General features: G+C 41.6%; 65 non-coding genes and 10 pseudogenes across 65 annotated transcripts; all 75 read right to left on the reverse strand.

Moving 5' to 3' along the window:
* Window positions 1-99: 99 nt before the first annotated feature.
* On the reverse strand, window positions 100-218 carry LOC134901246 (5S ribosomal RNA). The gene has a single exon (XR_010174738.1). It is a non-coding gene; the product is annotated as a 5S ribosomal RNA (ribosomal RNA).
* Window positions 219-325: 107 nt separating this feature from the next.
* On the reverse strand, window positions 326-444 carry LOC134901247 (5S ribosomal RNA). The gene has a single exon (XR_010174739.1). It is a non-coding gene; the product is annotated as a 5S ribosomal RNA (ribosomal RNA).
* A 107-nt stretch (window positions 445-551) lies between these two features.
* On the reverse strand, window positions 552-670 carry LOC135067235 (5S ribosomal RNA). Its single transcript, XR_010253455.1, has one exon. It is a non-coding gene; the product is annotated as a 5S ribosomal RNA (ribosomal RNA).
* A 107-nt stretch (window positions 671-777) lies between these two features.
* Window positions 778-896, reverse strand: LOC134890369 (5S ribosomal RNA). The gene has a single exon (XR_010171351.1). It is a non-coding gene; the product is annotated as a 5S ribosomal RNA (ribosomal RNA).
* Window positions 897-1,003: 107 nt separating this feature from the next.
* LOC134890380 (5S ribosomal RNA) lies at window positions 1,004-1,122 on the reverse strand. Its single transcript, XR_010171352.1, has one exon. It is a non-coding gene; the product is annotated as a 5S ribosomal RNA (ribosomal RNA).
* Window positions 1,123-1,229: 107 nt separating this feature from the next.
* On the reverse strand, window positions 1,230-1,348 carry LOC135062146 (5S ribosomal RNA). The gene has a single exon (XR_010248503.1). It is a non-coding gene; the product is annotated as a 5S ribosomal RNA (ribosomal RNA).
* Window positions 1,349-1,455: 107 nt separating this feature from the next.
* LOC134901248 (5S ribosomal RNA) lies at window positions 1,456-1,574 on the reverse strand. Its single transcript, XR_010174740.1, has one exon. It is a non-coding gene; the product is annotated as a 5S ribosomal RNA (ribosomal RNA).
* Window positions 1,575-1,681: 107 nt separating this feature from the next.
* On the reverse strand, window positions 1,682-1,800 carry LOC135059060 (5S ribosomal RNA). The gene has a single exon (XR_010245479.1). It is a non-coding gene; the product is annotated as a 5S ribosomal RNA (ribosomal RNA).
* Window positions 1,801-1,907: 107 nt separating this feature from the next.
* On the reverse strand, window positions 1,908-2,026 carry LOC134894270 (5S ribosomal RNA; annotated as a pseudogene).
* A 107-nt stretch (window positions 2,027-2,133) lies between these two features.
* On the reverse strand, window positions 2,134-2,253 carry LOC135070307 (5S ribosomal RNA). Its single transcript, XR_010256476.1, has one exon. It is a non-coding gene; the product is annotated as a 5S ribosomal RNA (ribosomal RNA).
* Window positions 2,254-2,360: 107 nt separating this feature from the next.
* On the reverse strand, window positions 2,361-2,479 carry LOC135066448 (5S ribosomal RNA). The gene has a single exon (XR_010252696.1). It is a non-coding gene; the product is annotated as a 5S ribosomal RNA (ribosomal RNA).
* Window positions 2,480-2,586: 107 nt separating this feature from the next.
* Window positions 2,587-2,705, reverse strand: LOC135068000 (5S ribosomal RNA). Its single transcript, XR_010254210.1, has one exon. It is a non-coding gene; the product is annotated as a 5S ribosomal RNA (ribosomal RNA).
* Window positions 2,706-2,812: 107 nt separating this feature from the next.
* Window positions 2,813-2,931, reverse strand: LOC134890391 (5S ribosomal RNA). The gene has a single exon (XR_010171353.1). It is a non-coding gene; the product is annotated as a 5S ribosomal RNA (ribosomal RNA).
* A 107-nt stretch (window positions 2,932-3,038) lies between these two features.
* LOC134890403 (5S ribosomal RNA) lies at window positions 3,039-3,157 on the reverse strand. Its single transcript, XR_010171354.1, has one exon. It is a non-coding gene; the product is annotated as a 5S ribosomal RNA (ribosomal RNA).
* A 107-nt stretch (window positions 3,158-3,264) lies between these two features.
* On the reverse strand, window positions 3,265-3,383 carry LOC135068647 (5S ribosomal RNA). The gene has a single exon (XR_010254842.1). It is a non-coding gene; the product is annotated as a 5S ribosomal RNA (ribosomal RNA).
* A 107-nt stretch (window positions 3,384-3,490) lies between these two features.
* On the reverse strand, window positions 3,491-3,609 carry LOC135067550 (5S ribosomal RNA). Its single transcript, XR_010253762.1, has one exon. It is a non-coding gene; the product is annotated as a 5S ribosomal RNA (ribosomal RNA).
* A 107-nt stretch (window positions 3,610-3,716) lies between these two features.
* LOC134887521 (5S ribosomal RNA) lies at window positions 3,717-3,835 on the reverse strand (annotated as a pseudogene).
* A 107-nt stretch (window positions 3,836-3,942) lies between these two features.
* On the reverse strand, window positions 3,943-4,062 carry LOC134890116 (5S ribosomal RNA; annotated as a pseudogene).
* Window positions 4,063-4,169: 107 nt separating this feature from the next.
* Window positions 4,170-4,288, reverse strand: LOC134890414 (5S ribosomal RNA). The gene has a single exon (XR_010171355.1). It is a non-coding gene; the product is annotated as a 5S ribosomal RNA (ribosomal RNA).
* Window positions 4,289-4,395: 107 nt separating this feature from the next.
* On the reverse strand, window positions 4,396-4,514 carry LOC135060345 (5S ribosomal RNA). The gene has a single exon (XR_010246739.1). It is a non-coding gene; the product is annotated as a 5S ribosomal RNA (ribosomal RNA).
* A 107-nt stretch (window positions 4,515-4,621) lies between these two features.
* Window positions 4,622-4,740, reverse strand: LOC135066226 (5S ribosomal RNA). Its single transcript, XR_010252480.1, has one exon. It is a non-coding gene; the product is annotated as a 5S ribosomal RNA (ribosomal RNA).
* A 107-nt stretch (window positions 4,741-4,847) lies between these two features.
* Window positions 4,848-4,967, reverse strand: LOC135062849 (5S ribosomal RNA). The gene has a single exon (XR_010249190.1). It is a non-coding gene; the product is annotated as a 5S ribosomal RNA (ribosomal RNA).
* A 107-nt stretch (window positions 4,968-5,074) lies between these two features.
* Window positions 5,075-5,193, reverse strand: LOC134890426 (5S ribosomal RNA). Its single transcript, XR_010171356.1, has one exon. It is a non-coding gene; the product is annotated as a 5S ribosomal RNA (ribosomal RNA).
* Window positions 5,194-5,300: 107 nt separating this feature from the next.
* On the reverse strand, window positions 5,301-5,419 carry LOC134890437 (5S ribosomal RNA). Its single transcript, XR_010171357.1, has one exon. It is a non-coding gene; the product is annotated as a 5S ribosomal RNA (ribosomal RNA).
* A 107-nt stretch (window positions 5,420-5,526) lies between these two features.
* Window positions 5,527-5,645, reverse strand: LOC135069452 (5S ribosomal RNA). The gene has a single exon (XR_010255632.1). It is a non-coding gene; the product is annotated as a 5S ribosomal RNA (ribosomal RNA).
* A 107-nt stretch (window positions 5,646-5,752) lies between these two features.
* Window positions 5,753-5,871, reverse strand: LOC135058584 (5S ribosomal RNA). The gene has a single exon (XR_010245011.1). It is a non-coding gene; the product is annotated as a 5S ribosomal RNA (ribosomal RNA).
* Window positions 5,872-5,978: 107 nt separating this feature from the next.
* Window positions 5,979-6,097, reverse strand: LOC134884910 (5S ribosomal RNA). The gene has a single exon (XR_010169041.1). It is a non-coding gene; the product is annotated as a 5S ribosomal RNA (ribosomal RNA).
* Window positions 6,098-6,204: 107 nt separating this feature from the next.
* LOC134890449 (5S ribosomal RNA) lies at window positions 6,205-6,323 on the reverse strand. The gene has a single exon (XR_010171358.1). It is a non-coding gene; the product is annotated as a 5S ribosomal RNA (ribosomal RNA).
* A 107-nt stretch (window positions 6,324-6,430) lies between these two features.
* Window positions 6,431-6,549, reverse strand: LOC135067108 (5S ribosomal RNA). Its single transcript, XR_010253333.1, has one exon. It is a non-coding gene; the product is annotated as a 5S ribosomal RNA (ribosomal RNA).
* A 107-nt stretch (window positions 6,550-6,656) lies between these two features.
* LOC135064833 (5S ribosomal RNA) lies at window positions 6,657-6,775 on the reverse strand. The gene has a single exon (XR_010251130.1). It is a non-coding gene; the product is annotated as a 5S ribosomal RNA (ribosomal RNA).
* Window positions 6,776-6,882: 107 nt separating this feature from the next.
* LOC134884941 (5S ribosomal RNA) lies at window positions 6,883-7,001 on the reverse strand. Its single transcript, XR_010169072.1, has one exon. It is a non-coding gene; the product is annotated as a 5S ribosomal RNA (ribosomal RNA).
* Window positions 7,002-7,108: 107 nt separating this feature from the next.
* LOC135067569 (5S ribosomal RNA) lies at window positions 7,109-7,227 on the reverse strand. Its single transcript, XR_010253781.1, has one exon. It is a non-coding gene; the product is annotated as a 5S ribosomal RNA (ribosomal RNA).
* A 107-nt stretch (window positions 7,228-7,334) lies between these two features.
* On the reverse strand, window positions 7,335-7,453 carry LOC134901249 (5S ribosomal RNA). The gene has a single exon (XR_010174741.1). It is a non-coding gene; the product is annotated as a 5S ribosomal RNA (ribosomal RNA).
* Window positions 7,454-7,560: 107 nt separating this feature from the next.
* On the reverse strand, window positions 7,561-7,679 carry LOC135068897 (5S ribosomal RNA). The gene has a single exon (XR_010255088.1). It is a non-coding gene; the product is annotated as a 5S ribosomal RNA (ribosomal RNA).
* Window positions 7,680-7,786: 107 nt separating this feature from the next.
* LOC134890461 (5S ribosomal RNA) lies at window positions 7,787-7,905 on the reverse strand. Its single transcript, XR_010171360.1, has one exon. It is a non-coding gene; the product is annotated as a 5S ribosomal RNA (ribosomal RNA).
* Window positions 7,906-8,012: 107 nt separating this feature from the next.
* On the reverse strand, window positions 8,013-8,131 carry LOC134890473 (5S ribosomal RNA). Its single transcript, XR_010171362.1, has one exon. It is a non-coding gene; the product is annotated as a 5S ribosomal RNA (ribosomal RNA).
* A 107-nt stretch (window positions 8,132-8,238) lies between these two features.
* On the reverse strand, window positions 8,239-8,357 carry LOC135062527 (5S ribosomal RNA). The gene has a single exon (XR_010248874.1). It is a non-coding gene; the product is annotated as a 5S ribosomal RNA (ribosomal RNA).
* Window positions 8,358-8,464: 107 nt separating this feature from the next.
* On the reverse strand, window positions 8,465-8,583 carry LOC134901250 (5S ribosomal RNA). The gene has a single exon (XR_010174742.1). It is a non-coding gene; the product is annotated as a 5S ribosomal RNA (ribosomal RNA).
* A 107-nt stretch (window positions 8,584-8,690) lies between these two features.
* LOC135069454 (5S ribosomal RNA) lies at window positions 8,691-8,809 on the reverse strand. The gene has a single exon (XR_010255634.1). It is a non-coding gene; the product is annotated as a 5S ribosomal RNA (ribosomal RNA).
* A 107-nt stretch (window positions 8,810-8,916) lies between these two features.
* On the reverse strand, window positions 8,917-9,035 carry LOC135060729 (5S ribosomal RNA). The gene has a single exon (XR_010247120.1). It is a non-coding gene; the product is annotated as a 5S ribosomal RNA (ribosomal RNA).
* A 107-nt stretch (window positions 9,036-9,142) lies between these two features.
* Window positions 9,143-9,261, reverse strand: LOC135061469 (5S ribosomal RNA). Its single transcript, XR_010247848.1, has one exon. It is a non-coding gene; the product is annotated as a 5S ribosomal RNA (ribosomal RNA).
* Window positions 9,262-9,368: 107 nt separating this feature from the next.
* LOC134893139 (5S ribosomal RNA) lies at window positions 9,369-9,487 on the reverse strand (annotated as a pseudogene).
* A 107-nt stretch (window positions 9,488-9,594) lies between these two features.
* LOC134895807 (5S ribosomal RNA) lies at window positions 9,595-9,712 on the reverse strand (annotated as a pseudogene).
* Window positions 9,713-9,819: 107 nt separating this feature from the next.
* Window positions 9,820-9,938, reverse strand: LOC135063015 (5S ribosomal RNA). The gene has a single exon (XR_010249356.1). It is a non-coding gene; the product is annotated as a 5S ribosomal RNA (ribosomal RNA).
* A 107-nt stretch (window positions 9,939-10,045) lies between these two features.
* Window positions 10,046-10,164, reverse strand: LOC135068223 (5S ribosomal RNA). Its single transcript, XR_010254428.1, has one exon. It is a non-coding gene; the product is annotated as a 5S ribosomal RNA (ribosomal RNA).
* A 109-nt stretch (window positions 10,165-10,273) lies between these two features.
* On the reverse strand, window positions 10,274-10,392 carry LOC134890486 (5S ribosomal RNA). Its single transcript, XR_010171363.1, has one exon. It is a non-coding gene; the product is annotated as a 5S ribosomal RNA (ribosomal RNA).
* Window positions 10,393-10,499: 107 nt separating this feature from the next.
* LOC134901252 (5S ribosomal RNA) lies at window positions 10,500-10,618 on the reverse strand. Its single transcript, XR_010174743.1, has one exon. It is a non-coding gene; the product is annotated as a 5S ribosomal RNA (ribosomal RNA).
* Window positions 10,619-10,725: 107 nt separating this feature from the next.
* On the reverse strand, window positions 10,726-10,844 carry LOC135065626 (5S ribosomal RNA). The gene has a single exon (XR_010251902.1). It is a non-coding gene; the product is annotated as a 5S ribosomal RNA (ribosomal RNA).
* A 107-nt stretch (window positions 10,845-10,951) lies between these two features.
* LOC135067808 (5S ribosomal RNA) lies at window positions 10,952-11,070 on the reverse strand. The gene has a single exon (XR_010254017.1). It is a non-coding gene; the product is annotated as a 5S ribosomal RNA (ribosomal RNA).
* A 109-nt stretch (window positions 11,071-11,179) lies between these two features.
* LOC134890497 (5S ribosomal RNA) lies at window positions 11,180-11,298 on the reverse strand. The gene has a single exon (XR_010171364.1). It is a non-coding gene; the product is annotated as a 5S ribosomal RNA (ribosomal RNA).
* Window positions 11,299-11,405: 107 nt separating this feature from the next.
* Window positions 11,406-11,524, reverse strand: LOC134901253 (5S ribosomal RNA). Its single transcript, XR_010174744.1, has one exon. It is a non-coding gene; the product is annotated as a 5S ribosomal RNA (ribosomal RNA).
* Window positions 11,525-11,631: 107 nt separating this feature from the next.
* On the reverse strand, window positions 11,632-11,750 carry LOC135065627 (5S ribosomal RNA). Its single transcript, XR_010251903.1, has one exon. It is a non-coding gene; the product is annotated as a 5S ribosomal RNA (ribosomal RNA).
* Window positions 11,751-11,857: 107 nt separating this feature from the next.
* LOC134890508 (5S ribosomal RNA) lies at window positions 11,858-11,976 on the reverse strand. The gene has a single exon (XR_010171365.1). It is a non-coding gene; the product is annotated as a 5S ribosomal RNA (ribosomal RNA).
* Window positions 11,977-12,083: 107 nt separating this feature from the next.
* Window positions 12,084-12,202, reverse strand: LOC134890519 (5S ribosomal RNA). The gene has a single exon (XR_010171366.1). It is a non-coding gene; the product is annotated as a 5S ribosomal RNA (ribosomal RNA).
* Window positions 12,203-12,309: 107 nt separating this feature from the next.
* LOC134901003 (5S ribosomal RNA) lies at window positions 12,310-12,428 on the reverse strand. Its single transcript, XR_010174501.1, has one exon. It is a non-coding gene; the product is annotated as a 5S ribosomal RNA (ribosomal RNA).
* A 107-nt stretch (window positions 12,429-12,535) lies between these two features.
* Window positions 12,536-12,654, reverse strand: LOC134886510 (5S ribosomal RNA). Its single transcript, XR_010170590.1, has one exon. It is a non-coding gene; the product is annotated as a 5S ribosomal RNA (ribosomal RNA).
* A 107-nt stretch (window positions 12,655-12,761) lies between these two features.
* LOC134890532 (5S ribosomal RNA) lies at window positions 12,762-12,880 on the reverse strand. Its single transcript, XR_010171368.1, has one exon. It is a non-coding gene; the product is annotated as a 5S ribosomal RNA (ribosomal RNA).
* Window positions 12,881-12,987: 107 nt separating this feature from the next.
* LOC134890543 (5S ribosomal RNA) lies at window positions 12,988-13,106 on the reverse strand. The gene has a single exon (XR_010171369.1). It is a non-coding gene; the product is annotated as a 5S ribosomal RNA (ribosomal RNA).
* A 107-nt stretch (window positions 13,107-13,213) lies between these two features.
* LOC135059061 (5S ribosomal RNA) lies at window positions 13,214-13,332 on the reverse strand. The gene has a single exon (XR_010245480.1). It is a non-coding gene; the product is annotated as a 5S ribosomal RNA (ribosomal RNA).
* Window positions 13,333-13,439: 107 nt separating this feature from the next.
* LOC135070300 (5S ribosomal RNA) lies at window positions 13,440-13,558 on the reverse strand. Its single transcript, XR_010256469.1, has one exon. It is a non-coding gene; the product is annotated as a 5S ribosomal RNA (ribosomal RNA).
* Window positions 13,559-13,665: 107 nt separating this feature from the next.
* LOC134890554 (5S ribosomal RNA) lies at window positions 13,666-13,784 on the reverse strand. Its single transcript, XR_010171370.1, has one exon. It is a non-coding gene; the product is annotated as a 5S ribosomal RNA (ribosomal RNA).
* A 107-nt stretch (window positions 13,785-13,891) lies between these two features.
* Window positions 13,892-14,010, reverse strand: LOC134886240 (5S ribosomal RNA). The gene has a single exon (XR_010170330.1). It is a non-coding gene; the product is annotated as a 5S ribosomal RNA (ribosomal RNA).
* A 107-nt stretch (window positions 14,011-14,117) lies between these two features.
* Window positions 14,118-14,236, reverse strand: LOC134890459 (5S ribosomal RNA; annotated as a pseudogene).
* A 107-nt stretch (window positions 14,237-14,343) lies between these two features.
* LOC135068276 (5S ribosomal RNA) lies at window positions 14,344-14,462 on the reverse strand. The gene has a single exon (XR_010254480.1). It is a non-coding gene; the product is annotated as a 5S ribosomal RNA (ribosomal RNA).
* A 107-nt stretch (window positions 14,463-14,569) lies between these two features.
* On the reverse strand, window positions 14,570-14,688 carry LOC134890566 (5S ribosomal RNA). The gene has a single exon (XR_010171371.1). It is a non-coding gene; the product is annotated as a 5S ribosomal RNA (ribosomal RNA).
* A 107-nt stretch (window positions 14,689-14,795) lies between these two features.
* LOC134888611 (5S ribosomal RNA) lies at window positions 14,796-14,914 on the reverse strand (annotated as a pseudogene).
* Window positions 14,915-15,021: 107 nt separating this feature from the next.
* LOC134891495 (5S ribosomal RNA) lies at window positions 15,022-15,141 on the reverse strand (annotated as a pseudogene).
* A 107-nt stretch (window positions 15,142-15,248) lies between these two features.
* Window positions 15,249-15,367, reverse strand: LOC135064196 (5S ribosomal RNA). Its single transcript, XR_010250508.1, has one exon. It is a non-coding gene; the product is annotated as a 5S ribosomal RNA (ribosomal RNA).
* A 107-nt stretch (window positions 15,368-15,474) lies between these two features.
* LOC135060730 (5S ribosomal RNA) lies at window positions 15,475-15,593 on the reverse strand. The gene has a single exon (XR_010247121.1). It is a non-coding gene; the product is annotated as a 5S ribosomal RNA (ribosomal RNA).
* Window positions 15,594-15,700: 107 nt separating this feature from the next.
* LOC134890577 (5S ribosomal RNA) lies at window positions 15,701-15,819 on the reverse strand. Its single transcript, XR_010171372.1, has one exon. It is a non-coding gene; the product is annotated as a 5S ribosomal RNA (ribosomal RNA).
* A 107-nt stretch (window positions 15,820-15,926) lies between these two features.
* Window positions 15,927-16,045, reverse strand: LOC134886241 (5S ribosomal RNA). The gene has a single exon (XR_010170331.1). It is a non-coding gene; the product is annotated as a 5S ribosomal RNA (ribosomal RNA).
* A 107-nt stretch (window positions 16,046-16,152) lies between these two features.
* On the reverse strand, window positions 16,153-16,270 carry LOC134892588 (5S ribosomal RNA; annotated as a pseudogene).
* Window positions 16,271-16,377: 107 nt separating this feature from the next.
* Window positions 16,378-16,496, reverse strand: LOC134886019 (5S ribosomal RNA). The gene has a single exon (XR_010170116.1). It is a non-coding gene; the product is annotated as a 5S ribosomal RNA (ribosomal RNA).
* A 107-nt stretch (window positions 16,497-16,603) lies between these two features.
* LOC135058319 (5S ribosomal RNA) lies at window positions 16,604-16,722 on the reverse strand. The gene has a single exon (XR_010244749.1). It is a non-coding gene; the product is annotated as a 5S ribosomal RNA (ribosomal RNA).
* Window positions 16,723-16,829: 107 nt separating this feature from the next.
* Window positions 16,830-16,948, reverse strand: LOC134888612 (5S ribosomal RNA; annotated as a pseudogene).
* Window positions 16,949-17,040: the final 92 nt, after the last annotated feature.

Consider the following 17,040-nt stretch of genomic DNA (forward strand, 5'->3'; position numbering starts at 1 on the left):
TGGTTTCTGTTAGAACTTTTCTACTTCTAACTACTGGTTCATAAATGAATACGTTTGAAAATGGAATGCATCAACAGAACGGTGTTGGCAGTATAAAAATATCTACAGCACCTTGTATTCCCAGGTGGTCTCCCATCAAAGTACTAACCAGGCCCAACACTGCTTAGCTTCCAAGATCAGATGAGATTGGGCGTATCCAGTGTGGTGTGGCTGTAGATGAGCTTTGTGGTTTCTGTTTGAACTTTTCTACTTCTAACTACTGGTTCATAAATGAATACGTTTTAAAATGGAATGCATCAACAGAACGGTGTTGGCAGTATAAAATTATCTACAGCACCTTGTATTCCCAGGTGGTCTCCCATCAAAGTACTAACCAGGCCCAACACTGCTTAGCTTCCAAGATCAGATGAGATTGGGCGTATCCAGTGTGGTGTGGCTGTAGATAAACTTTGTGGTTTCTGTTAGAACTTTTCTACTTCTAACTACTGGTTCATAAATGAATACGTTTTAAAATGGAATGCATCAACAGAACGGTGTTGGTAGTATAAAATTATCTACAGCACCTTATATTCCCAGGTGGTCTCCCATCCAAGTACTAACCAGGCCCAACACTGCTTAGCTTCCAAGATCAGTTGAGATTGGGCGTATCCAGTGTGGTGTGGCTGTAGATGAGCTTTATGGTTTCTGTTAGAACTTTTCTACTTCTAACTACTGGTTCATAAATGAATACGTTTGAAAATGGAATGCATCAACAGAACAGTGTTGGCAGTATAAAAATATCTACAGCACCTTGTATTCCCAGGTGGTCTCCCATCCAAGTACTAACCAGGCCCAACACTGCTTAGCTTCCAAGATCAGATGAGATTGGGCGTATCCAGTGTGGTGTGGCTGTAGATGAGCTTTGTGGTTTTTGTTAGAACTTTTCTGCTTCTAACTACTGGTTCATAAATTAATAAGTTTGAAAATGGAATGCATCAACAGAACGGTGTTGGCAGTATAAAAATATCTACAGCACCTTGTATTCCCAGGTGGTCTCCCATCCAAGTACTAACCAGGCCCAACACTGCTTAGCTTCCAAGATCAGATGAGATTGGGCGTATCCAGTGTGGTGTGGCTGTAGATGAACTTTGTGGTTTCTGTTAGAACTTTTCTACTTCTAACTACTGGTTCATAAATGAATACGTTTTAAAATGGAATGCATCAACAGAACAGTGTTGGCAGTATAAAATTATCTACAGCACCTTGTATTCCCAGGTGGTCTCCCATCCAAGTACTAACCAGACCCAACACTGCTTAGCTTCCAAGATCAGATGAGATTGGGCGTATCCAGTGTGGTGTGGCTGTAGATGAGCTTTATGGTTTCTGTTAGAACTTTTCTACTTCTAACTACTGGTTCATAAATGAATACGTTTGAAAATGGAATGCATCAACAGAACGGTGTTGGCAGTATAAAAATATCTACAGCACCTTGTATTCCCAGGTGGTCTCCCATCAAAGTACTAACCAGGCCCAACACTGCTTAGCTTCCAAGATCAGATGAGATTGGGCGTATCCAGTGTGGTGTGGCTGTAGATGAGCTTTGTGGTTTCTGTTTGAACTTTTCTACTTCTAACTACTGGTTCATAAATGAATACATTTGAAAATGGAATGCATCAACAGAACGGTGTTGGCAGTATAAAAATATCTACAGCACCTTGTATTCCCAGGTGGTCTCCCATCCAAGTACTAACCAGGCCCAACACTGCTTAGCTTCCAAGATCAGATGAGATTGGGCATATCCAGTGTGGTGTGGCTGTAGATGAACTTTGTGGTTTCTGTTAGAACTTTTCAACTTCTAACTACTGGTTCATAAATGAATACTTTTGAAAATGGAATGCATCAACAGTACGGTGTTGGCAGTATAAAAATATCTACAGCACCTTGTATTCCCAGGTGGTCTCCCATCCAAGTACTAACCAGGCTCAACACTGCTTAGCTTTCTAGATCAGATGAGATTGGGCGTATCCAGTGTGGTGTGGCTGTACATGAGCTTTGTGGTTTCTGTTAGAACTTTTCTACTTCTAACTACTGGTTCATAAATGAATACGTTTGAAAATGGAATGCATCAACAGAACGGTGTTGGCAGTATAAAAATATTTACAGCACCTATGTATTCCCAGGTGGTCTCCCATCCAAGTACTAACCAGGCCCAACACTGCTTAGCTTCCAAGATCAGATGAGATTGGGCGTATCCAGTGTGGTGTGGCTGTAGATGAGCTTTATGGTTTCTGTTAGAACTTTTCTACTTCTAACTACTGGTTCATAAATGAATACGTTTGAAAATGGAATGCATCAACAGAACGGTGTTGGCAGTATAAAAATATCTACAGCACCTTGTATTCCCAGGTGGTCTCCCATCCAAGTACTAACCAGGCCCAACACTCCTTAGCTTCCAAGATCAGATGAGATTGGGCGTATCCAGTGTGGTGTGGCTGTAGATAAACTTTGTGGTTTCTGTTAGAACTTTTCTACTTCTAACTACTGGTTCATAAATGAATACGTTTTAAAATGGAATGCATCAACAGAACGGTGTTGGCAGTATAAAATTATCTACAGCACCTTGTATTCCCAGGTCGTCTCCCATCCAAGTACTAACCAGGCCCAACACTGCTTAGCTTCCAAGATCAGATGAGATTGGGCGTATCCAGTGTGGTGTGGCTGTAGATGAGCTTTATGGTTTCTGTTAGAACTTTTCTACTTCTAACTACTGGTTCATAAATGAATACGTTTGAAAATGGAATGCATCAACAGAACGGTGTTGGCAGTATAAAAATATCTACAGCACCTTGTATTCCCAGGTGGTCTCCCATCCAAGTACTAACCAGGCCCAACACTGCTTAGCTTCCAAGATCAGATGAGATTGGGCGTATCCAGTGTGGTGTGGCTGTAGATGAGCTTTGTGGTTTCTGTTAGAACTTTTCTACTTCTAACTACTGGTTCATAAATGAATACGTTTGAAAATGGAATGCATCAACAGAACGGTGTTGGCAGTATAAAAATATCTACAGCACCTTGTATTCCCAGGTGGTCTCCCATCCAAGTACTAACCAGGCCCAACACTGCTTAGCTTCCAAGATCAGATGAGATTGGGCGTATCCAGTGTGGTGTGGCTGTAGATGAACTTTGTGGTTTCTGTTAGAACTTTTCTACTTCTAACTACTGGTTCATAAATGAATACGTTTTAAAATGGAATGCATCAACAGAAAGGTGTTGGCAGTATAAAATTATCTACAGCACCTTGTATTCCCAGGTGGTCTCCCATCCAAGTACTAACCAGACCCAACACTGCTTAGCTCCCAAGATCAGATGAGATTGGGCGTATCCAGTGTGGTGTGGCTGTAGATGAGCTTTGTGGTTTCTGTTAGAACTTTTCTACTTCTAACTACTGGTTCATAAATGAATACGTTTAAAAATGGAATGCATCAACAGAACGGTGTTGGCAGTATAAAAATATCTACAGCACCTTGTATTCCCAGGTGGTCTCCCATCCAAGTACTAACCATGCCCAACACTGCTTTACTTCCAAGATCAGATGAGATTGGGCGTATCCAGTGTGGTGTGGCTGTAGATGAGCTTTGTGGTTTCTGTTAGAACTTTTCTACTTCTAACTACTGGTTCATAAATGAATACTTTTGAAAATGGAATGCATCAACAGTACGGTGTTGGCAGTATAAAAATATCTACAGCACCTTGTATTCCCAGGTGGTCTCCCATCCAAGTACTAACCAGGCTCAACACTGCTTAGCTTCCTAGATCAGATGAGATTGGGCGTATCCAGTGTGGTGTGGCTGTAGATGAGCTTTGTAGTTTCTGTTAGAACTTTTCTACTTCTAACTACTGGTTCATAAATGAATACGTTTGAAAATGGAATGCATCAACAGAACGGTGTTGGCAGTATAAAAATATTTACAGCACCTATGTATTCCCAGGTGGTCTCCCATCCAAGTACTAACCAGGCCCAACACTGCTTAGCTTCCAAGATCAGATGAGATTGGGCATATCCAGTGTGGTGTGGCTGTAGAAGAGCTTTATGGTTTCTGTTAGTACTTTTCTACTTCTAACTACTGGTTCATAAATGAATACGTTTGAAAATGGAATGCATCAACAGAACGGTGTTGGCAGTATAAAAATATCTACAGCACCTTGTATTCCCAGGTGGTCTCCCATCCAAGTACTAACCAGGCCCAACACTGCTTAGCTTCCAAGATCAGATGAGATTGGGCGTATCCAGTGTGGTGTGGCTGTAGATAAACTTTGTGGTTTCTGTTAGAACTTTTCTACTTCTAACTACTGGTTCATAAATGAATATGTTTTAAAATGGAATGCATCAACAGAACGGTGTTGGCAGTATAAAATTATCTACAGCACCTTATATTCCCAGGTGGTCTCCCATCCAGGTACTAACCAGGCCCAACACTGCTTAGCTTCCAAGATCAGATGAGATTGGGCGTATCCAGTGTGGTGTGGCTGTAGATGAGCTTTATGGTTTCTGTTAGAACTTTTCTACTTCTAACTACTGGTTCATAAATGTATACGTTTGAAAATGGAATGCATCAACAGAACGGTGTTGGCAGTATAAAAATATCTACAGCACCTTGTATTCCCAGGTGGTCTCCCATCCAAGTACTAACCAGGCCCAACACTGCTTAGCTTCCAAGATCAGATGAGATGGGGCGTATCCAGTGTGGTGTGGCTGTAGATGAGCTTTGTGGTTTTTGTTAGAACTTTTCTACTTCTAACTACTGGTTCATAAATGAATACGTTTGAAAATGGAATGCATCAACAGAACGGTGTTGGCAGTATAAAAATATCTACAGCACCTATGTATTCCCAGGTGGTCTCCCATCCAAGTACTAACCAGGCCCAACACTGCTTAGCTTCCAAGATCAGATGAGATTGGGCGTATCCAGTGTGGTGTGGCTGTAGATGAGCTTCATGGTTTCTGTTAGAACTTTTCTACTTCTAACTACTGGTTCATAAATGAATACATTTGAAAATGGAATGCATCAACAGAACGGTGTTGGCAGTATAAAAATATCTACAGCACCTTGTATTCCCAGGTGGTCTCCCATCCAAGTACTAACCAGGCCCAACACTGCTTAGCTTCCAAGATCAGATGAGATTGGGCGTATCCAGTGTGGTGTGGCTGTAGATGAGCTTTGTGGTTTATGTTAGAACTTTTCTACTTGTAACTACTGGTTCATAAATGAATACGTTTGAAAATGGAATGCATCAACAGAACGGTGTTGGCAGTATAAAAATATCTACAGCACCTTGTATTCCCAGGTGGTCTCCCATCCAAGTACTAACCAGGCCCAACACTGCTTAGCTTCCAAGATCAGATGAGATTGGGCGTATCCAGTGTGGTGTGGCTGTAGATGAGCTTTGTGGTTTCTGTTTGAACTTTTCTACTTCTAACTACTGGTTCATAAATGAATACGTTTGAAAATGGAATGCATCAACAGAACGGTGTTGGCAGTATAAAAATATCTACAGCACCTTGTATTCCCAGGTGGTCTCCCATCCAAGAACTAACCAGGCCCAACACTGCTTAGCTTCCAAGATCAGATGAGATTGGGCATATCCAGTGTGGTGTGGCTGTAGATGAACTTTGTGGTTTCTGTTAGAACTTTTCTACTTCTAACTACTGGTTCATAAATGAATATGTTTTAAAATGGAATGCATCAACAGAACGGTGTTTGCAGTATAAAATTATCTACAGCACCTTGTATTCCCAGGTGGTCTCCCATCCAAGTACTAACCAGGCCCAACACTGCTTAGCTTCCAAGATCAGATGAGATTGGGCGTATCCAGTGTGGTGTGGCTGCAGATGAGCGTTATGGTTTCTGTTAGAACTTTTCTACTTCTAACTACTGGTTCATAAATGAATACATTTGAAAATGGAATGCATCAACAGAACGGTGTTGGCAGTATAAAAATATCTACAGCACCTTGTATTCCCAGGTGGTCTCCCATCCAAGTACTAACCAGGCCCAACACTGCTTAGCTTCCAAGATCAGATGAGATTGGGCATATCCAGTGTTGTGTGGCTGTAGATGAGCTTTGTGGTTTCTGTTAGAACTTTTCTACTTCTAACTGCTGGTTCATAAATGAATACGTTTGAAAATGGAATGCATCAACAGAACGGTGTTGGCAGTATAAAATTATCTACAGCACCTTGTATTCCCAGGTGGTCTCCCATCCAAGTACTAACCAGGCCCAACACTGCTTAGCTTCCAAGATCAGATGAGATTGGGCGTATCCAGTGTGGTGTGGCTGTAGATGAGCTTTGTGGTTTCTGTTAGAACTTTTCTACTTCTAACTGCTGGTTCATAAATGAATACGTTTGAAAATGGAATGCATCAACAGAACGGTGTTGGCAGTATAAAAATATCTACAGCACCTTGTATTCCCAGGTGGTCTCCCATCCAAGTACTAACCAGGCCAAACACTGCTTAGCTTCCAAGATCAGATGAGATTGGGCGTATCCAGTGTGGTGTGGCTGTAGATGAGCTTTGTGGTTTCTGTTAGAACTTTTCTACTTCTAACTGCTGGTTCATAAATGAATACGTTTGAAAATGGAATGCATCAACAGAACGGTGTTGGCAGTATAAAAATATCTACAGCACCTTGTATTCCCAGGTGGTCTCCCATCCAAGTACTAACCAGGCCCAACACTGCTTAGTTTCCAAGATCAGATGAGATTGGGCGTATCCAGTGTGGTGTGGCTGTAGATGAACTTTGTGGTTTCTGTTAGAACTTTTCTACTTCTAACTACTGGTTCATAAATGAATATGCTTTAAAATGGAATGCATCAACAGAACGGTGTTGGCAGTATAAAATTATCTACAGCACCTTGTATACCCAGGTGGTCTCCCATCCAAGTACTAACCAGGCCCAACATTGCTTAGCTTCCAAGATCAGATGAGATTGGGCGTATCCAGTGTGGTGTGGCTGTAGATAAGCTTTATGGTTTCTGTTAGAACTTTTCTACTTCTAACTACTGGTTCATAAATGAATACATTTGAAAATGGAATGCATCAACAGAACGGTGTTGGCAGTATAAAAATATCTACAGCACCTTGTATTCCCAGGTGGTCTCCCATCCAAGTACTAACCAGGCCCAACACTGCTTAGCTTCCAAGATCAGATGAGATTGGGCGTATCCAGTGTAGTGTGGCAGTAGATGAGCTTTATGGTTTCTGTTAGAACTTTTCTACTTCTAACTACTGGTTCATAAATGAATACGTTTGAAAATGGAATGCATCAACAGAACGGTGTTGGCAGTATAAAAATATCTACAGCACCTTGTATTCCCAGGTGGTCTCCCATCAAAGTACTAACCAGGCCCAACACTGCTTAGCTTCCAAGATCAGATGAGATTGGGCGTATCCAGTGTGGTGTGGCTGTAGATGAGCTTTGTGGTTTCTGTTTGAACTTTTCTACTTCTAACTACTGGTTCATAAATGAATACGTTTGAAAATGGAATGCATCAACAGAACGGTGTTGGCAGTATAAAAATATCTACAGCACCTTGTATTCCCAGGTGGTCTCCCATCCAAGTACTCACCAGGCCCAACACTGCTTAGCTTCCAAGATCAGATGAGATTGGGCATATCCAATGTGGTGTGGCTGTAGATGAACTTTGTGGTTTCTGTTAGAACTTTTCTACTTCTAACTACTGGTTCATAAATGAATATGTTTTAAAATGGAATGCATCAACAGAACGGTGTTTGCAGTATAAAATTATCTACAGCACCTTGTATTCCCAGGTGGTCTCCCATCCAAGTACTAACCAGGCCCAACACTGCTTAGCTTCCAAGATCAGATGAGATTGGGCGTATCCAGTGTGGTGTGGCTGTAGATGAGCTTCATGGTTTCTGTTAGAACTTTTCTACTTCTAACTACTGGTTCATAAATGAATACATTTGAAAATGGAATGCATCAACAGAACGGTGTTGGCAGTATAAAAATATCTACAGCACCTTGTATTCCCAGGTGGTCTCCCATCCAAGTACTAACCAGGCCCAACACTGCTTAGCTTCCAAGATCAGATGAGATTGGGCGTATCCAGTGTGGTGTGGCTGTAGATGAGCTTTGTGGTTTCTGTTAGAACTTTTCTACTTGTAACTACTGGTTCATAAATGAATACGTTTGAAAATGGAATGCATCAACAGAACGGTGTTGGCAGTATAAAAATATCTACAGCACCTTGTATTCCCAGGTGGTCTCCCATCAAAGTACTAACCAGGCCCAACACTGCTTAGCTTCCAAGATCAGATGAGATTGGGCGTATCCAGTGTAGTGTGGCTGTAGATGAGCTGAGTGGTTTCTGTTAGAACGTTTCTACTTCTAACTACTGGTTCATAAATGAATATGTTTGAAAATGGAATGCATCAACAGAACGGTGTTGGCAGTATAAAAATATCTACAGCACCTTGTATTCCCAGGTGGTCTCCCATCAAAGTACTAACCAGGCCCAACACTGCTTAGCTTCCAAGATCAGATGAGATTGGGCGTATCCAGTGTGGTGTGGCTGTAGATGAGCTTTGTGGTTTCTGTTTGAACTTTTCTACTTCTAACTACTGGTTCATAAATGAATACGTTTGAAAATGGAATGCATCAACAGAACGGTGTTGGCAGTATAAAAATATCTACAGCACCTTGTATTCCCAGGTGGTCTCCCATCCAAGAACTAACCAGGCCCAACACTGCTTAGCTTCCAAGATCAGATGAGATTGGGCATATCCAGTGTGGTGTGGCTGTAGATGAACTTTGTGGTTTCTGTTAGAACTTTTCTACTTCTAACTACTGGTTCATAAATGAATATGTTTTAAAATAGAATGCATCAACAGAACGGTGTTTGCAGTATAAAATTATCTACAGCACCTTGTATTCCCAGGTGGTCTCCCATCCAAGTACTAACCAGGCCCAACACTGCTTAGCTTCCAAGATCAGATGAGATTGGGCGTATCCAGTGTAGTGTGGCTGTAGATGAGCTGAGTGGTTTCTGTTAGAACGTTTCTACTTCTAACTACTGGTTCATAAATGAATATGTTTGAAAATGGAATGCATCAACAGAACGGTGTTGGCAGTATAAAAATATCTACAGCACCTTGTATTCCCAGGTGGTCTACCATCCAAGTACTAACCAGGCCCAACACTGCTTAGCTTCCAAGATCAGATGAGATTGGGCGTATCCAGTGTGGTGTGGCTGTAGATGAGCTTCGAGGTTTCTGTTAGAACTTTTCTACTTCTAACTACTGGTTCATAAATGAATACGTTTGAAAATGGAATGCATCAACAGAACGGTGTTGGCAGTATAAAAATATATACAGCACCTTGTATTCCCAGATGGTCTCCCAGCCAAGTAATAACCAGGCCCAATACTGCTTAGCTTCCAAGATCAGATGAGATTGGGCGTATCCAGTGTGGTGTGGCTGTAGATGAGCTTTGTGGTTTCTGTTTGAACTTTTCTACTTCTAACTACTGGTTCATAAATGAATACATTTGAAAATTGAATGCATCAACAGAACGGTGTTGGAAGTATAAAAATGTCTACAGCACCTTGTATTCCCAGGTGGTCTCCCATCCAAGTACTAACCAGGCCCAACACTGCTTAGCTTCCAAGATCAGATGAGATTGGGCATATCCATTGTGGTGTGCTGTTAATGAACTTTGTGGTTTCTGTTAGAACTTTTCTACTTCTAACTACTGGTTCATAAATGAATACGTTTGAAAATGGAATGCATCAACAGAACGTTGTTGGCAGTATAAAAATATCTACAGCACCTTGTATTCCCAGGTGATCTCCCACCCAAGTACTAACCAGGCCCAACACTGCTTAGCTTCCAAGATCAGATGAGATTGGGCGTATCCAGTGTGGTGTGGCTGTAGATGAGCTTTGCGGTTTCTGTTTGAACTTTTCTACTTCTAACTACTGGTTCATAAATGAATACGTTTGAAAATGGAATGCATCAACAGAACGGTGTTGGCAGTATAAAAATATCTACAGCACCTTGAATTCCCAGGTGGTCTCCCATCCAAGTACTAACCAGGCCCAACACTGCTTAGCTTCCAAGATCAGATGAGATTGGGCGTATCCAGTGTTGTGTGGCTGTAGATAAGCTTTGTGGTTTCTGTTAGAACTTTTCTACTTCTAAATACTGGTTCATAAATGAATACGTTTGAAAATGGAATGCATCAACAGAACGGTGTTGGCAGTATAAAAAAATATCTACAGCACCTTGTATTCCCAGGTGGTCTCCCATCCAAGTACTAACCAGGCCCAACACTGCTTAGCTTCCAAGATCAGATGAGATTGGGCGTATCCAGTGTGGTGTGGCTGTAGATGAGCTTTATGGTTTCTGTTAGAACTTTTCTACTTCTAACTACTGGTTCATAAATGAATACGTTTGAAAATGGAATGCATCAACAGAACGGTGTTGGCAGTATAAAAATATCTACAGCACCTTGTATTCCCAGGTGGTCTCCCATCAAAGTACTAACCAGGCCCAACACTGCTTAGCTTCCAAGATCAGATGAGATTGGGCGTATCCAGTGTGGTGTGGCTGTAGATGAGCTTTGTGGTTTCTGTTTGAACTTTTCTACTTCTAACTACTGGTTCATAAATGAATACGTTTGAAAATGGAATGCATCAACAGAACGGTGTTGGCAGTATAAAAATATCTACAGCACCTTGTATTCCCAGGTGGTCTCCCATCCAAGTACTAACCAGGCCCAGCACTGCTTAGCTTCCAAGATCAGATGAGATTGGGCATATCCAATGTGGTGTGGCTGTAGATGAACTTTGTGGTTTCTGTTAGAACTTTTCTACTTCTAACTACTGGTTCATAAATGAATATGTTTTAAAATGGAATGCATCAACAGAACGGTGTTTGCAGTATAAAATTATCTACAGCACCTTGTATTCCCAGGTGGTCTCCCATCCAAGTACTAACCAGGCCCAACACTGCTTAGCTTCCAAGATCAGATGAGATTGGGCGTATCCAGTGTTGTGTGGCTGTAGATAAGCTTTGTGGTTTCTGTTAGAACTTTTCTACTTCTAAATACTGGTTCATAAATGAATACGTTTGAAAATGGAATGCATCAACAGAACGGTGTTGGCAGTATAAAAAAATATCTACAGCACCTTGTATTCCCAGGTGGTCTCCCATCCAAGTACTAACCAGGCCCAACACTGCTTAGCTTCCAAGATCAGATGAGATTGGGCGTATCCAGTGTGGTGTGGCTGTAGATGAGCTTTATGGTTTCTGTTAGAACTTTTCTACTTCTAACTACTGGTTCATAAATGAATACGTTTGAAAATGGAATGCATCAACAGAACGGTGTTGGCAGTATAAAAATATCTACAGCACCTTGTATTCCCAGGTGGTCTCCCATCAAAGTACTAACCAGGCCCAACACTGCTTAGCTTCCAAGATCAGATGAGATTGGGCGTATCCAGTGTGGTGTGGCTGTAGATGAGCTTTGTGGTTTCTGTTTGAACTTTTCTACTTCTAACTACTGGTTCATAAATGAATACGTTTGAAAATGGAATGCATCAACAGAACGGTGTTGGCAGTATAAAAATATCTACAGCACCTTGTATTCCCAGGTGGTCTCCCATCCAAGTACTAACCAGGCCCAGCACTGCTTAGCTTCCAAGATCAGATGAGATTGGGCATATCCAATGTGGTGTGGCTGTAGATGAACTTTGTGGTTTCTGTTAGAACTTTTCTACTTCTAACTACTGGTTCATAAATGAATATGTTTTAAAATGGAATGCATCAACAGAACGGTGTTTGCAGTATAAAATTATCTACAGCACCTTGTATTCCCAGGTGGTCTCCCATCCAAGTACTAACCAGGCCCAACACTGCTTAGCTTCCAAGATCAGATGAGATTGGGCGTATCCAGTGTGGTGTGGCTGTAGATGAGCTTCATGGTTTCTGTTAGAACTTTTCTACTTCTAACTACTGGTTCATAAATGAATACATTTGAAAATGGAATGCATCAACAGAACGGTGTTGGCAGTATAAAAATATCTACAGCACCTTGTATTCCCAGGTGGTCTCCCATCCAAGTACTAACCAGGCCCAACACTGCTTAGCTTCCAAGATCAGATGAGATTGGGCGTATCCAGTGTGGTGTGGCTGTAGATGAGCTTTGTAGTTTCTGTTAGAACTTTTCTACTTGTAACTACTGGTTCATAAATGAATACGTTTGAAAATGGAATGCATCAACAGAACGGTGTTGGCAGCATAAAAATATCTACAGCACCTTGTATTCCCAGGTGGTCTCCCATCACAGTACTAACCAGGCCCAACACTGCTTAGCTTCCAAGATCAGATGAGATTGGGCGTATCCAGTGTGGTGTGGCTGTAGATGAGCTTTGTGGTTTCTGTTTGAACTTTTCTACTTCTAACTACTGGTTCATAAATGAATACGTTTGAAAATGGAATGCATCAACAGAACGGTGTTGGCAGTATAAAAATATCTACAGCACCTTGTATTCCCAGGTGGTCTCCCATCCAAGAACTAACCAGGCCCAACACTGCTTAGCTTCCAAGATCAGATGAGATTGGGCATATCCAGTGTGGTGTTGCTGTAGATGAACTTTGTGGTTTCTGTTAGAACTTTTCTACTTCTAACTACTGGTTCATAAATGAATATGTTTTAAAATAGAATGCATCAACAGAACGGTGTTTGCAGTATAAAATTATCTACAGCACCTTGTATTCCCAGGTGGTCTCCCATCCAAGTACTAACCAGGCCCAACACTGCTTAGCTTCCAAGATCAGATGAGATTGGGCGTATCCAGTGTGGTGTGGCTGTAGATGAGCTTTATGGTTTCTGTTAGAACTTTTCTACTTCTAACTACTGGTTCATAAATGAATACATTTGAAAATGGAATGCATCAACAGAACGGTGTTGGCAGTATAAAAATATCTACAGCACCTTGTATTCCCAGGTGGTCTCCCATCCAAGTACTAACCAGGCCCAACACTGCTTAGCTTCCAAGATCAGATGAGATTGGGCGTATCCAGTGTGGTGTGGCTGTAGATGAGCTTTGTGGTTTCTGTTAGAACTTTTCTACTTCTAACTGCTGGTTCATAAATGAATACGTTTGAAAATGGAATGCATCAACAGAACGGTTTTGGCAGTATAAAAATATCTACAGCACCTTGTATTCCCAGGTGGTCTCCCATCCAAGTACTAACCAGGCCCAACACTGCTTAGCTTCCAAGATCAGATGAGATTGGGCATATCCAGTGTGGTGTGGCTGTAGATGAGCTTTGTGGTTTCTGTTAGAACTTTTCTACTTTTAACTACTGGTTCATAAATGAATACGTTTGAAAATGGAATGCATCAACAGAACGGTGTTGGCAGTATAAAAATATCTACAGCACCTTGTATTCCCAGGTGGTCTCCCATCCAAGTACTAACCAGGCCCAACACTGCTTAGTTTCCAAGATCAGATGAGATTGGGCGTATCCAGTGTAGTGTGGCTGTAGATGAGCTGAGTGGTTTCTGTTAGAACGTTTCTACTTCTAACTACTGGTTCATAAATGAATATGTTTGAAAATGGAATGCATCAACAGAACGGTGTTGGCAGTATAAAAATATCTACAGCACCTTGTATTCCCAGGTGGTCTCCCATCCAAGTACTAACCAGGCCCAACACTGCTTAGCTTCCAAGATCAGATGAGATTGGGCGTATCCAGTGTGGTGTGGCTGTAGATGAGCTTCGTGGTTTCTGTTAGAACTTTTCTACTTCTAACTACTGGTTCATAAATGAATACGTTTGAAAATGGAAAGCATCAACAGAACGGTGTTGGCAGTATAAAAATATCTACAGCACCTTGTATTCCCAGGTGGTCTCCCATCCAAGTAATAACCAGGCCCAATACTGCTTAGCTTCCAAGATCAGATGAGATTGGGCGTATCCAGTGTGGTGTGGCTGTAGATGAGCTTTGCGGTTTCTGTTTGAACTTTTCTACTTCTAACTACTGGTTCATAAATGAATACGTTTGAAAATGGAATGCATCAACAGAACGGTGTTGGCAGTATAAAAATATCTACAGCACCTTATATTCCCAGGTGGTCTCCCACCCAAGTACTAACCAGGCCCAACACTGCTTAGCTTCCAAGAACAGATGAGATTGGGCGTATCCAGTGTTGTGTGGCTGTAGATAAGCTTTGTGGTTTCTGTTAGAACTTTTCTACTTCTAAATACTGGTTCATAAATGAATACGTTTGAAAATGGAATGCATCAACAGAACGGTGTTGGCAGTATAAAAATATCTACAGCACCTTGTATTCCCAGGTGGTCTCCCATCCAAGTACTAACCAGGCCGAACACTGCTTAGCTTCCAAGATCAGATGAGATTGGGCGTGTCCAGTGTTGTGTGGCTGTAGATAAGCTTTGTGGTTTCTGTTAGAACTTTTCTACTTCTAAATACTGGTTCATAAATGAATACGTTTGAAAATGGAATGCATCAACAGAACGGTGTTGGCAGTATAAAAATATCTACAGCACCTTGTATTCCCAGGTGGTCTCCCATCCAAGTACTAACCAGGCCCAACACTGCTTAGCTTCCAAGATCAGATGAGATTGGGCGTATCCAGTGTGGTGTGGCTGTAGATGAGCTTTGTGGTTTCTGTTAGAACTTTTCTACTTCTAACTACTGGTTCATAAATGAATACTTTTGAAAATGGAATGCATCAACAGTACGGTGTTGGCAGAATAAAAATATCTACAGCACCTTGTATTCCCAAGTGGTCTCCCATCCAAGTACTAACCAGGCTCAACACTGCTTAGCTTCCTAGATCAGATGAGATTGGGCGTATCCAGTGTGGTGTGGCTGTAGATGAGCTTTGTGGTTTCTGTTAGAACTTTTCTACTTCTAACTACTGGTTCATAAATGAATACGTTTGAAAATGGAATGCATCAACAGAACGGTGTTGGCAGTATAAAAATATTTACAGCACCTATGTATTCCCAGGTGGTCTCCCATCCAAGTACTAACCAGGCCCAACACTGCTTAGCTTCCAAGATCGGATGAGATTGGGCATATCCAGTATGGTGTGGCTGTAGAAGAGCTTTATGGTTTCTGTTAGTACTTTTCTACTTCTAACTACTGGTTCATAAATGAATACGTTTGAAAATGGAATGCATCAACAGTACGGTGTTGGCAGTATAAAAATATCTACAGCACCTTGTATTCCCAGGTGGTCTCCCATCCAAGTACTAACCAGGCCCAACACTGCTTAGCTTCCAAGATCAGATGAGATTGGGCGTATCCAGTGTGGTGTGCCTGTAGATGAGCTTTATGGTTTCTGTTAGAACTTTTCTACTTCTAACTACTGGTTCATAAATGAATACGTTTGAAAATGGAATGCATCAACAGAACGGTGTTGGCAGTATAAAAATATCTACAGCACCTTGTATTCCCAGGTGGTCTCCCATCCAAGTACTAACCAGGCCCAACACTGCTTAGCTTCCAAGATCAGATGAGATTGGGCGTATCCAGTGTAGTGTGGCTGTAGATGAGCTGAGTGGTTTCTGTTAGAACGTTTCTACTTCTAACTACTGGTTCATAAATGAATATGTTTGAAAATGGAATGCATCAACAGAACGGTGTTGGCAGAATAAAAATATCTACAGCACCTTGTATTCCCAGGTGGTCTCCCATCCAAGTACTAACCAGGCCCAACACTGCTTAGCTTCCAAGATCAGATGAGATTGGGCGTATCCAGTGTGGTGTGGCTGTAGATGAGCTTCGTGGTTTCTGTTAGAACTTTTCTACTTCTAACTACTGGTTCATAAATGAATACGTTTGAAAATGGAATGCATCAACAGAACGGTGTTGGCAGTATAAAAATATCTACAGCACCTTGTATTCCCAGGTGGTCTCCCATCCAAGTAATAACCAGGCCCAATACTGCTTAGCTTCCAAGATCAGATGAGATTGGGCGTATCCAGTGTGGTGTGGCTGTAGATGAGCTTTGTGGTTTCTTTTTGAACTTTTCTACTTCTAACTACTGGTTCATAAATGAATACATTTGAAAATTGAATGCATCAACAGAACGGTGTTGGAAGTATAAAAATGTCTACAGCACCTTGTATTCCCAGGTGGTCTCCCATCCAAGTACTAACCAGGCCCAACACTGCTTAGCTTCCAAGATCAGATGAGATTGGGCGTATCCATTGTGGTGTGCTGTAGATGAACTTTGTGGTTTCTGTTAGAACTTTTCTACTTCTAACTACTGGTTCATAAATGAATACGTTTGAAAATGGAATGCATCAACAGAACGTTGTTGGCAGTATAAAAATATCTACAGCACATTGTATTCCCAGGTGATCTCCCACCCAAGTACTAACCAGGCCCAACACTGCTTAGCTTCCAAGATCAGATGAGATTGGGCGTATCCAGTGTGGTGTGGCTGTAGATGAGCTTTGCGGTTTCTGTTTGAACTTTTCTACTTCTAACTACTGGTTCATAAATGAATACGTTTGAAAATGGAATGCATCAACAGAACGGTGTTGGCAGTATAAAAATATCTACAGCACCTTGTATTCCCAGGTGGTCTCCCATCCAAGTACTAACCAGGCCCATCACTGCTTAGCTTCCAAGATCAGATGAGATTGGGCGTATCCAGTGTGGTGTGGCTGTAGATGAGCTTTGTGGTTTCTGTTAGAACTTTTCTACTTCTAACTACTGGTTCATAAATGAATACTTTTGAAAATGGAATGCATCAACAGTACGGTGTTGGCAGTATAAAAATATCTACAGCACCTTGTATTCCCAAGTGGTCTCCCATCCAAGTACTAACCAGGCTCAACACTGCTTAGCTTCCTAGATCAGATGAGATTGGGCGTATCCAGTGTGGTGTGGCTGTAGATGAGCTTTGTGGTTTCTGTTAGAACTTTTCTACTTCTTTCTACTGGTTCATAAATGAATACGTTTGAAAATGGAATGCATCAACAGAACGGTG

Source organism: Pseudophryne corroboree, chromosome 3 (genome assembly GCF_028390025.1).
Source record: "Pseudophryne corroboree isolate aPseCor3 chromosome 3, aPseCor3.hap2, whole genome shotgun sequence".
NCBI lineage: Eukaryota > Metazoa > Chordata > Amphibia > Anura > Myobatrachidae > Pseudophryne > Pseudophryne corroboree.